Source organism: Rhagoletis pomonella, unplaced genomic scaffold (genome assembly GCF_013731165.1).
Source record: "Rhagoletis pomonella isolate Grant_MI unplaced genomic scaffold, Rhpom_1.0 Rhpom_scaffold_00004, whole genome shotgun sequence".
Classification (NCBI taxonomy): Eukaryota; Metazoa; Arthropoda; class Insecta; order Diptera; family Tephritidae; genus Rhagoletis; species Rhagoletis pomonella.
In genome coordinates this window covers 60,687,566-60,699,096 of record NW_023458558.1, presented here as the reverse complement: position 1 = coordinate 60,699,096, position 11,531 = coordinate 60,687,566, and positions in this window count along the sequence as shown.

Genomic DNA, 11,531 nt, shown 5'->3' with positions numbered 1-11,531 from the left:
CAGTTCAAAACACATTTTGTTGATTTTAGCTAAGTTATGATGGAGAAACATAAGAGAAATATACGCGTCATAACGTTTAACAAACATTTTTCAATAAAATGAGTGGACGTAACAGAGGGGACCAAAACCTGGGGACACACATTTTCTTCATAAAAATTATACAAAAAAATTATTTTTCATCATTCTTTTCTATATATGGTATTAATATACACAAACTGAATAACAAAAATTGTAAATATTATTTTTTTTCAATTTTATTTCAACTGAAAATAACTATTAAATTTTTATAAATTGGCTCGGGACACAGGTTTTTGCTAAACCTTTGACATTGAAAATATTTTTTAAGTTATTTTCAGATAATTAATTATTTTTTTGTTATAATATAGTTACGTAGAATCGAGAATAATTTATAAAAATGCAGATATTTTTCTATTTTCTTTTTGAAGAAACAAAATATAAAATAGTAAAGTCTGGGGACACCAATTGGTCATGTTTTTTAAGAACGACCCATTTACCATTTTCCACATTTCTTCCCTCTTAAGTGCAGAATATTGACTATACGAAATTTCAGCGAATTTGTAGGACGGTTACTACTTTTGGCCGCAGCTTATATGGGAACGTGCCCCTGTGCGACCGTACAAGAAAAAAATGCAGCGATTTAGAAATGGGGAGATATTTACAGCTACCCCTTATACCCAGACAAGAAGATCCTTTAATTTGGTGGAAGCATAGTCGCAAGGAATCTCAAATTGATTTGCATCGGCAATGAAGTAAACTTATAAAGAGTGTTTAGTGCATTGGGTAGCGCTTATGTTGAAAATAGAAATAGGTTGTTGCCCGATAATGCGGTAATGCTTCTTTTCATAATGAAAACTACATTAAAAAATGTTTAACTCTAATTACTAATAATTAGTAATAAATTTGATTATGAAAGTAAATAAAAAATTGTAACTAGATTTTTAAATTGAATTTTCTATAATTGAAATTCAGATAACAGAAAAACGGCCGAACAAGCCGGATTTCGGATATCTACCGGATACCCGGCACATCCCTATAAGAAACGATAAAAAATGTTTGTATGTATGAATTTGTGTTTGTTTAAACATGGTTGATTTCCAAAACTTCAATTGCTTTGCATACGCACAAAGTATAAGTCCCCTTTCAGACACGTCAAGTCTTGCTTTTAAGTCTGCTCGTTCGTAGGCGAAGGAGGTGAGAAGAGAGGGGAAGAGTACAGATACCTACGTACCGTCAATTCGTTTCAAGTTTTCTGTCTCTTTTGATCTTTTCGTTGCTTCCCATTTAAAGAACCAAGGACTTGAATTCAATTAAAGTTGACGCGTGTGGAAGCAAATAGAAAACACAAAAGAGAATGTGAAAAAAATTGCTTTCAAGACTTGACGTGTCTGAAAGGGGACTAATGTTCCATAACGCCGAACTGCAAAGTGCTCATTTACACAAGGCGATTTTTGTTGCCGCAACTCGACGTTTTTGGGAGAGAGCGTGAGGGGCACCGAGTTGCTCGTGCTCGGGCAACACGCTTTGTGCTCTCGTTCGTCTGTGTAAATTGAACCGCTGTTCACAGCTGACAACAACAATTGCATACACACAAATCGCCGTGTGTAAATGAAACGAGTAACACGAAAAGGGAATGTGAAAAATTGCGTCGACAAAAGTTTCCGTGTATAAACACAGTCAAAATGTTTGAATTGATACACTTTTGAAGAAGATGTCCGTTATTTACATACATGTGTATGTATGAACATGCATACATTCATACATATGTAGTGTTCATAGACTCTAATACACTGCAGTGTGTCTTGCTTGACCGGCATCAGGTGACGTGATAACAAGTTGTTTATTGAAATTTGGGGGATTTTTAAAACACCAAAATTAACCCTCAGCAATACTACGAAACACTCAATTAAGCAGTCACATGCCTATTTAATATATTCAGTAACACAGGTTTACAAATATTAATTTTTTTTTTTCTTACCCAAGAGTTTAACATTCCAATTCGAGTTCGAAAAACCTCATAATATTCTTTTCGGCCATGGATATAGGACATAAATGAGAAAACCCACACAAGTAAATTAAAGTTATTCGCATGAGAATAAAAATACGTACTTTTGAATTGACCAAACTTAAATCAAGTTTAACAAATATCCAACACAGAATCCTTTTTTGTGATAACTTATTTGGTCTTCCAAATTACAAGTTATTTGTTTAGTTATGAATGGGAACTTATGAACAAATACAAAATTTAAAATTTTTGTTTCAAGGGCAGCAAGAATGTATGTAAAAAACCTGGAAATCGTTTTCTTATGCATACATATTTTTTTTACAATACAAATCGAAAATTTTTTCCTTTTTTGCAAAAAATAATTAATCTTTGCAATGGTTAACACCAACTACAGGTTTAACATCATTATCGACATCCAGGTACATGTTATGGAGTCGATAACCATGTTTTACCTGCAGTTAGTGTTAACTACATATTGAGAAATCGGAGCTTAAAAAGTGGAATCGTGTTTCTCGTCTCAAAATCTATAATATTAGTGTAATAAAACATACATTTTTTTTGGAACAAATCCGATGCATTTCAAGGTCAAGGTGTAATTGTGGATCAATGGCAGTATTTTTCCGTGAAAGGGAATTAAATTGGCTTTCGAAAACATTTTGTTTCATATCGAAATAGTGCTTCTGTCGAAAGCGCTACGATGAATTCGCAAGGAGTGTTCAAAAAGCACACTGTGCGCATTTACTGTCAAAAATTTCTCACGCACATGCAGCTTGTATGATACTAACAGAAATTGAACGGTGTGCACAAAAAGGCTAACTCAAATTCCAAGATTTATGTTGCGTGACATTTCGATTTGACGTTTGTGCTCATTTGACAAGAAACTTCTGTAAATTGGACAAAAATGCAACTCTGACAAATCACGCACTCAAGTTGATTTCGGTTCATCAAATGTGAAAAACTTGCGTGTGTGCGTAGAAAAACTCACGCCGGTAATATTAGGTTGAGCTGTTAGCGGCCATGATTGGAACGTATGTGAAGACTAACAAACATCTGTTGGCTTCGGAATGTGGAGGAAACCGTTCTATGCTTCACACCAGTCCAGATTGGCGGTTGTCTTGACTAGGTCGAGAATGCCTTACTACATTTGCATGTGTACGCAAACATTCGTTTTCGCATTTATTATAATTTATAACAGCTATGTTAATATTAAGTATGTAATCAATTTTTCAACTTAACAAAATAAAGCTTATATTTTACCAATTGTCTGTTATTCTGAATGTATTTACAGCAAACTTAATAATCATTCTGCCCATAAAATTGAAATAGTTTTCAATCACGTAATACGTTATGTATTTGGTGTTGCTAAATTTCATCACATTTCTAGTTGGAGATCTCGCCGATTGAGCTGTGAGATATCTGAGTACTTGAAAGGAAGAAATGGTATTTTTCTATTCCGTTTATAATAAGCTAACCTTTCCAAACTCTGCAAGCCTTTTTTTGGAACAAATGCAGAATAGCTCCGATTCTCAAATAAAAAATATATATTGGGATTGGGAAATTTTGATTGGAAAATTGTTTAATTTGAACTTTGACCCTTAATAGCTTTTGTAGTTGTTGTTTCCGCAAAAAAATAAATAAACCGTTATGTGCAGCTCAATCACCTCTATTGATCCCTATATGTGTTTTTTTATTTGAGAATCGGAGCTATTCTGCATTTATACCTAAGATCTAATTGTACTATTGAATTTGTTTAATGTAAATTTTAGGACTAAATTTAAGGCCCTTTGAAAATCCTGTTTTGGGGCGATCTAATTTTTTACCATTTGCGCTTATTTTTTAAAGTTAGTGGACGATAATATTACCCAACTTTGAAGTTCTTTCGGATTTGTGGTTTTCTGATTAAAACCAGCATATACTCTGAATTTTTTCTAAATCGGATATCATTTACCATTCCCATTCACAAAAACTGGGGACGTGGCAATGAGTCGATTTACCATTTTCCCATTTATTCATTCCTAAGTGCAGAAACTTCTGCGAACTTGTAGTATGACTACTACTTTTAACCGCAGCCTACTAAATACATAGGAAAGTTCCACTGTGCACCGCGGCTGTAATTTTTTCCGATATTTTCCACAACGTCAGCGACGGATTTTACATAGGAATTATATGGTCTCGTTCTTGGGGCTTTTTGGCTGTAAACCAGTGTAATTAAGTAGGAATTAATTATGCATACATAGATACATTTGTCATGGTAGATTGTTTTTCCTAGTAAGAGCTGGGTTTTTTCTACTTTCAAAGAGCTTTAGGCCATTCAGATGTATGTATATACTTATGTACTTATATTAAAGAAGGCGTGACCTCAATTTGTATAACTTTCTTATATGTGCGTATGTATTTGTAATAAACATATTTCTTTTTTTAATGTTCTCAGTGGCATAAAAACACCTTTTCATTTTTGTATACTTATTGAACATATTGTATGTACAAATGTGCATTGTAGGGATGCCAAATTATGCGGAGATGTGGGAAATTGTTTAATCCCGACGGAATTTTTTATGAATATGAATAATAATTCAATAACTAAAAGCAATTAAAGATAATCGAAATAAAACTATTTAAAATTTACGATAAACTGATTGTAAAAATCGCATACATCACAAATGAATAAATACCAGGTGCTTTTGAAAGTAATGATTAATAAAAAAACATTAAGAAAATATACAAAACGAAATTCTCTAAACATGTTTATTCTAATCAATACAGAAATGGCGAATGGCGAATTGTTTGACATTTTTTCGCGATTTACAAGAAATTTTGCGAGTGATTTGGTCAAACGGACCTCAGATTCGGATTCAGCGGGTCGAAATATGTATCGGTAGGTGAGTCTGGTTAGAAGCACACACCTGTTATTATTGCACTTAAAATGTGTATGTAAGAGCAGCAAAGTATTTAAAGCGGAGTCTTCTAATCTTGACCTGAACTTGTTACATACAAAGCCTGCTGATGAAAACCATCTTTTGGCCTCAACACTTTTTTTTTTTTTTTTAAATACTGACCCTATCTCCTCCTTTACAAAATATTTGAACATCTTTTCTTTGGATAAATTATAAGATTTTCGATTTGAAGACTTTTGGGTAGATTGATTTAAAAAATTATGTTACTTTCTGTCTCGTTTACATTAGCGACGCTATGAGTAAATTCATTTAAATCTTCTACAAAAAAAGGCGCAGGCTGCAATTTTAAAAGTACAGTTTCAAGCTATTTGCTAATTGTAGTCAAAACAGCATTTTACAAAAATCAAACTTCAAATTCATAAACAAGATCTTACTGGTAATTCGATGTTTAAAATTTTTCGGGATCCTTGCATTTCGGGACCTCAAAAACACCGGAGTTGGCATCCCTATTGCATACATATATTCGGAACAAATTCTCGTAATCTCACTTAATTTCGTGAATATTTGAGCTTTTGCCACGCGCCACACATTTTTTGATTTGCAATATAGACAGCAGTATGAAGCGATTCGCCGCTGGTAATGAAAACAAACTAAAGCTAAATTTTTGCACAGCAAAGCGTTGATAAATGGTGCGGTCTTTTGCCTACGAAATATGCGTGGCGCGAGAAAAACACTCAAATACACACTGAGTTAAATGAGAATTCGGGATTTTTATTTCGAGAATAAATACATATACACACAATATTCTTAATAAGTAAAACAAGTAATTTTTAAACAAAAAATAAAACCGACTTTAATTCTCATATACAAATTTAAGACTACTATTAGTTTCTGGGATGCCACCTTTCCTTAAAAAAAAAGAACTAAAAACATTGGTTACGCGGCTGAAAAACAAAAAAGCTGCTGGAGCTGACGGCCTGCCAGCCGAGCTATTCAAGTACGGCGGCGAGTAGCTGATGAGGTGCATGCATCAGCTCGTATGCAGAATATGGTCAGATCAACGCTTGCCCGACGACTGGAATTTAAGTGTGCTCTGCCCAATCCACAAGAAAGGCGACCCCGCCATACACGCCAACTACCGCGGAATCAGCCTTCTAAGCATAGGTTATAAGGTCTTATCGAGTGTATTGTGCGAACGACTGAAGCCCACCGTCAACGAACTGATTGGACCTTATCAGTGTGGCTTTAGGCCTGGAAAATCCACCATAGATCATGTATTCACAATACGCCAAATCTTCGAAGAGACCCGCGAGAATAGGATCGACACACACCATCTATTTGTCGATTTCACAGCCCCTTTCGACAGCACGAAGAGAAGTTGCCTTTATGCCGCGATGTCTGAATTTGGTATCCCCGCGAAACTAATACGGTTGTGTAAAATTACGTTGAGCAATACCACCAGCTCCGTCAGAATAGGGAAGGACCTCTCCGAGCCGTTTGATACGAAACGATGTTTTAGACAAGGGGACTCCCTTTCGTGTGATTGCTTTAATCTGATGTTGGAGAAAATAATAAGAGCCGCAGAACTGAACTGCCCAGGCACAATACTTTACAAGAGCGTACAATTTCTGGCGTATGCCGACAACATCGATATTATCGGTAAAAACAAGGGCTACGTCTGTTCTGCCTTCACGGGATTGGATAGAGAAGCAAAGCGAATTGGTCTGGTGGTGAACGAGGACAAAACGAAGTATCTCCTGTCAGCACACAAACAGTCAGAGCATACGCGTCTTGGCACCCACGTCACTGTTGACAGTTACAAGTTTGAAAAAGTAGACGACTTCGTTTATTTGGGAACCAGCATTAACACCAATAATAATGTCAGCCTTGAAATCCAACGGTGAATCACTCTTGCCAACAAGTGCTACTTTGGGCTGAGTAGGCAATTGAGAAGTAAAGTCCTCTCTCGTCGTACAAAGATCACACTCTATAAGTCACTCATTATGCCTGTGCTGGTGTATGGCGCGGAGGCATGGACATTAGTTTTTTGAGTATGCAGTTTTGTAGTCTATTCAGTTGTAGTAAAATAAAGTGCAAGTAGCTAGGACCGTTGATTTTTGGCCATTTTTTGTGGTAGGTGTTGCTCATTTTTTCTACGTGTTTTTAAGAAATCTAATTAAAAAGCTTAAAATTTTGTTGAATCTTTGTTGAACTTTGCTCAGTTTTGAACAAAATTTTAAATTTTGACTTACATGGTTTTGGTTAGATAACGAGAAATAAAAAAATAATACACATTAAATAAACGAAAGGGAAATTGCCAAATAATGCTAAAATGTCTCCTCTCTATTCCTCTGTAAATGGAAAAAATAATTCCCGCATTTTTCTGTAAAAAAATAAAAATTATATTTAGAATTGCCCAAAGCCCATGAAGTTTCCCAAGTATTCTATATGGGGGAAAAACGCTGTCGCAGATATGGTATAGAATTCTTGAAAATCAATATTTTTCAATCCAAGACTCTGGTTCTCCTCAGGAGACTTTCAATAATAATACCCAAATGTTTATTTTCCCATTATTTAATACTAACGGTCTCCCATTGCATATTTGGGGGTTTTTGTGGGACCTATACAAAATAGTTAAATAAGCAGTTGGATATTGTTATTGGAAGTCTCTTAAAGAAGAATAGAGTGTCCCGATCGAAAAATATTAATTATCAATAGTTATATACCACTTCTACGAAACAGTGTTTCTCCATATAAAGTATGTACATGGAGAACTTCACGGGCTTTGAGGCAGTTCTCAATATCATCTTTTTAACGAAAAATATGGGTATTCCTTTTTCCATTTAGAAAAATCCGAGGGGATGAGCGCCTTACATTTTAAACTTCTCCCATCCTCTCCTGCGCATGTGTTTTTGGACCACCCTAATGTGCACACATACATTCATATAGTAAATGCTGATATGTAATATGAAAACATTCAGGCCGTAGAAGTTTTTAACTATGATATAATATGATAGTTTTGTAGAGAAAAATTTTTGAAGAGAACTTTCTGAAAATAGCATGGTGCAAAAAAAAATGGTTGCGTGTACTTTTTATGTCATGGATTTAGTAGAGGTGGTAGAACAGATCTAAAAATAATTTTGGCATTAGCAGAATTTTAAATACACCCCAAACATCTTAAGTTATGATCAAAAAACTGAAAATAGCGATGTTGGGTCAAAACTCCAGTCATAATTTGAACAATTTATAACGGAATTTGATAATCTTATGTTCGTTGAAAAACGGAAGGTTGTGTCTTTCCACTGCTTTAAGCCAATTTAAGTTAAGTTGATAACCATTGATTCCTTGAACCAAAAAGCTTGAGTAAAATCCAAAAAAAAAAAATAGTTATGGTGACTTTTGGGAGCTATTGCAGACTTTAATTGGACATAAGAACTCTGAGCTATAGAGATTTTTCTGATTTCGCTCAGTATATAATTGTGGGATATCAGCAATATATGTCCCAAGTTTCTGTTTGTACTGTCATTTTCAAAAATAGTTTCAAATAACTTTTCCTTAACATGATTACAAGCAATGGTGTATTAAACAAAGTGGGATTGAATTTCACATTGCTTTTTTACGAATTTCGAATCGTTTGTTTATATTTTTGACATTATAGGACCTTAAAAGAGGGCCGCACTGAATTGTAAATCACACTTTGTTTAATACCCTTTGATTACAAGCAAATGTTGCTTAAATTCTGCAAAATGAAATCGGAAAAATCTTTGTAGCTTATAGAATTTTTTGTACAATTAAGGCCTAGAATAGACGCATTTATACATAGTTTGGTTTAGGTGAAGCACTAGGTATAAATTTAATACAAGTATAACTTATAATTTTAACCTAAATTCACTGTAAGTATTTTTTCTGACTTTTCTCAAGCTTTTTGGTTCGCGGAGTCAATGGTTATCAACTTAACTTAAATTTCCTGTGCATAGAACATTGCAATAATTTGGAAGTCTCTAAGCCAGATCGGAATATTTTTTAGCTTGAAAGGATGCAGAATCTTTATCTCTTCTGTGTAGCCCTTTTATCTGAAGAATGAAGCTGCCTGCTCTCAGAACGGATCGAGGATTTTCGTTGTTAAAGGTCTCCACATTTTAGTAAGGATTATAAATTGTAGAGCTATTTTTGAAAAAAGGAAAATACGAAAAAAATGTTAAACAATTTAAATCATTTCTCCTAAAAATGTGAATAATGCTCCTAACTAAGATCTTTGAAAAACTTTAAACATACATATGTGTCAGATTTTTACTGTGTGTAAAGTCATGTTGTGCGGTTGTGTTAATCAATACACACCTTTTCCACGTTCCAAAAGCTTTACTCTGTTCCCATTCTTGTTATTTTTTCGTTTTTAAGCTTAGTGGGATTTCCAGCTTCGCCATTAAACTCCCTAAGCCATTGCCGGCAATGCCCTAAAGTCTTAGATTCGTTTTAGGATCTTGATCAAAAAAATGGGGTTCTCTGTTTTTAAGCCACTTATATCTAATACATACAAATGCAAACACAGCAATCGGATTAAAAAACAAAAGAACGTTCATAAAATCTCGCCATAAATTAGAATAAGAAGCTTGTCTTATAAGTATGCCACCAGCAAGTGTTATACGGTTATTACTGCTATTAGTGCTATTACTGCTATTAAAGATTTATTCCCAAATCACGTAATGATTACTCATTGTGCGATTAACAAAAAGTGAATGAATTTCTCGTAAATATAAACACTATAATTTTCAAATTGGAAGAAACGCTTTGATAATACAGTTAATACAGATATTTTTTTAATATAATTAACAAGCTAATTTTCAACACGTGGCAAATATTGTTACTAGTACTTTTGAAAAGAAAAAGTAATACATATGTACATATTTATGTACATGGATTTTATATAATTGAAGCACAATTGGCACAAACCCCAAACAAAAAAGCAATAACAAAAACTACGAATTCACTTAAATCACATAGAATATATCTACATATGTAACATTAATGAAATGGTAATTAACTAATCATAACGCTTGCTAATCAATGGTAATCAGGAACAAAATATAAGAAACATATTTTCATGTTATAAACGACCTCACCTACAGCCTACACCAAGTTTTGTTTCGGGTGTGTTTTGTGATTTTTTTTTTTTTTCTAGCACCGTGTAACTACATAGATTGCGTGATACAATTCGGTGCTCATTACAACATGTTTTTATAACCAAATAACCAAATGTGTCTATCCATCTTCCCGCTTCCACTCTTTAAGACCAATTTTATTTGTTCCAAACGATAGTTTCATTTCCCAATGCCAGGCGCTCATACATGTGAAGTAACAAGTTTTCCATTTCTACGCAGAAACTTGATGGTATAGCTTTTTAAAATTCTAAAATTCTGCTTTATAAATTTCAAAGGATTATAAAAACGATTTCTACACTGTAGGGTTGTTCGACTTCACTAGAAAGTCGACTTTCGACTAGAAACCACGTTATTCGCCCAATGTTTTTGCGCGTTTAGTTTCTTATTTCAATATTTAATTTAAAAAAAAAAAAAAAACAACACTCATAAAAAAATGATTTAATGTTTTCTTTAAATATGAAGACTTAACTAACAATTTCTTTATAGTTTTTTTAACTGCCCTTTAGTGAAATTTTTTTCTTGGAGGCTTGCACAAACTTAGCCTCGTTTAACTGGGAGGTAAGATCCGCTATTGTGTCTTCCATTGTCTCAATTTTTTCATTAAGAAGGTATAATTCCGTTTTTAAATTCATGTACACACACATACGTATTTATGTATGTATATCAGTGTAAATTTAGGTCCTGAGCATGATTTTGTAAGAAACTATTTATTTCTTGTACACTTACTCAGTTTGCGTCTGCGCATCAACAGATGTTATCGCTTCCTCTGAACGTTCGTGCGCTTCATGCATTTCAGGCATAGGATCATCCCAGGGCACGGGTATAAACGCTTTAAAATATTTGCCTGCAATGTTCAAGTAATAAAATCATTTGCGGTGAAATGATTTCCACAGACACGGAAATAATCTTCCAATTGAACACCGCCACGGGTCTCCCAACGAAGTCTTCTAACTTCGCAACTAGGCTCCTTAAAGTATCACACCACTTTAATGTCTTGGCTCTTGCCACATACGCTGGTTCATCATGCATCTAGATAAAGGATATTTACTCAAAATTTGTATAAAACATAGCCAATTTTTTAGACTTAGTCAAGAATAAGCTGTGTAAAAAGTAGGCTAACTTTTGACTTAAGTCCTAAAAATGGCTAAACTAAGTTAAGTTGAGTTGGAGAAACCAGCGCATAATTCCCATAATCAATAACGAAAGAGATTCACAACAACCCCAAATAAATGCCGAATGTGTTAAGCAAACAAAAGATTTAAGCAGCAAACGCGCAGCTACATCCACATACACTTACACATATAGTAGATACGTACATGTACATGCATGTGTACCCACGCTTGCAGTTTCTCCCCTGATATTGCCTTCGCATTCACCTTCTAAAATGAATGTCTTATTCTGCGGCAAACAACACATTAGAACACGAAGATCACTGGCAACGTGTGACGATGATCT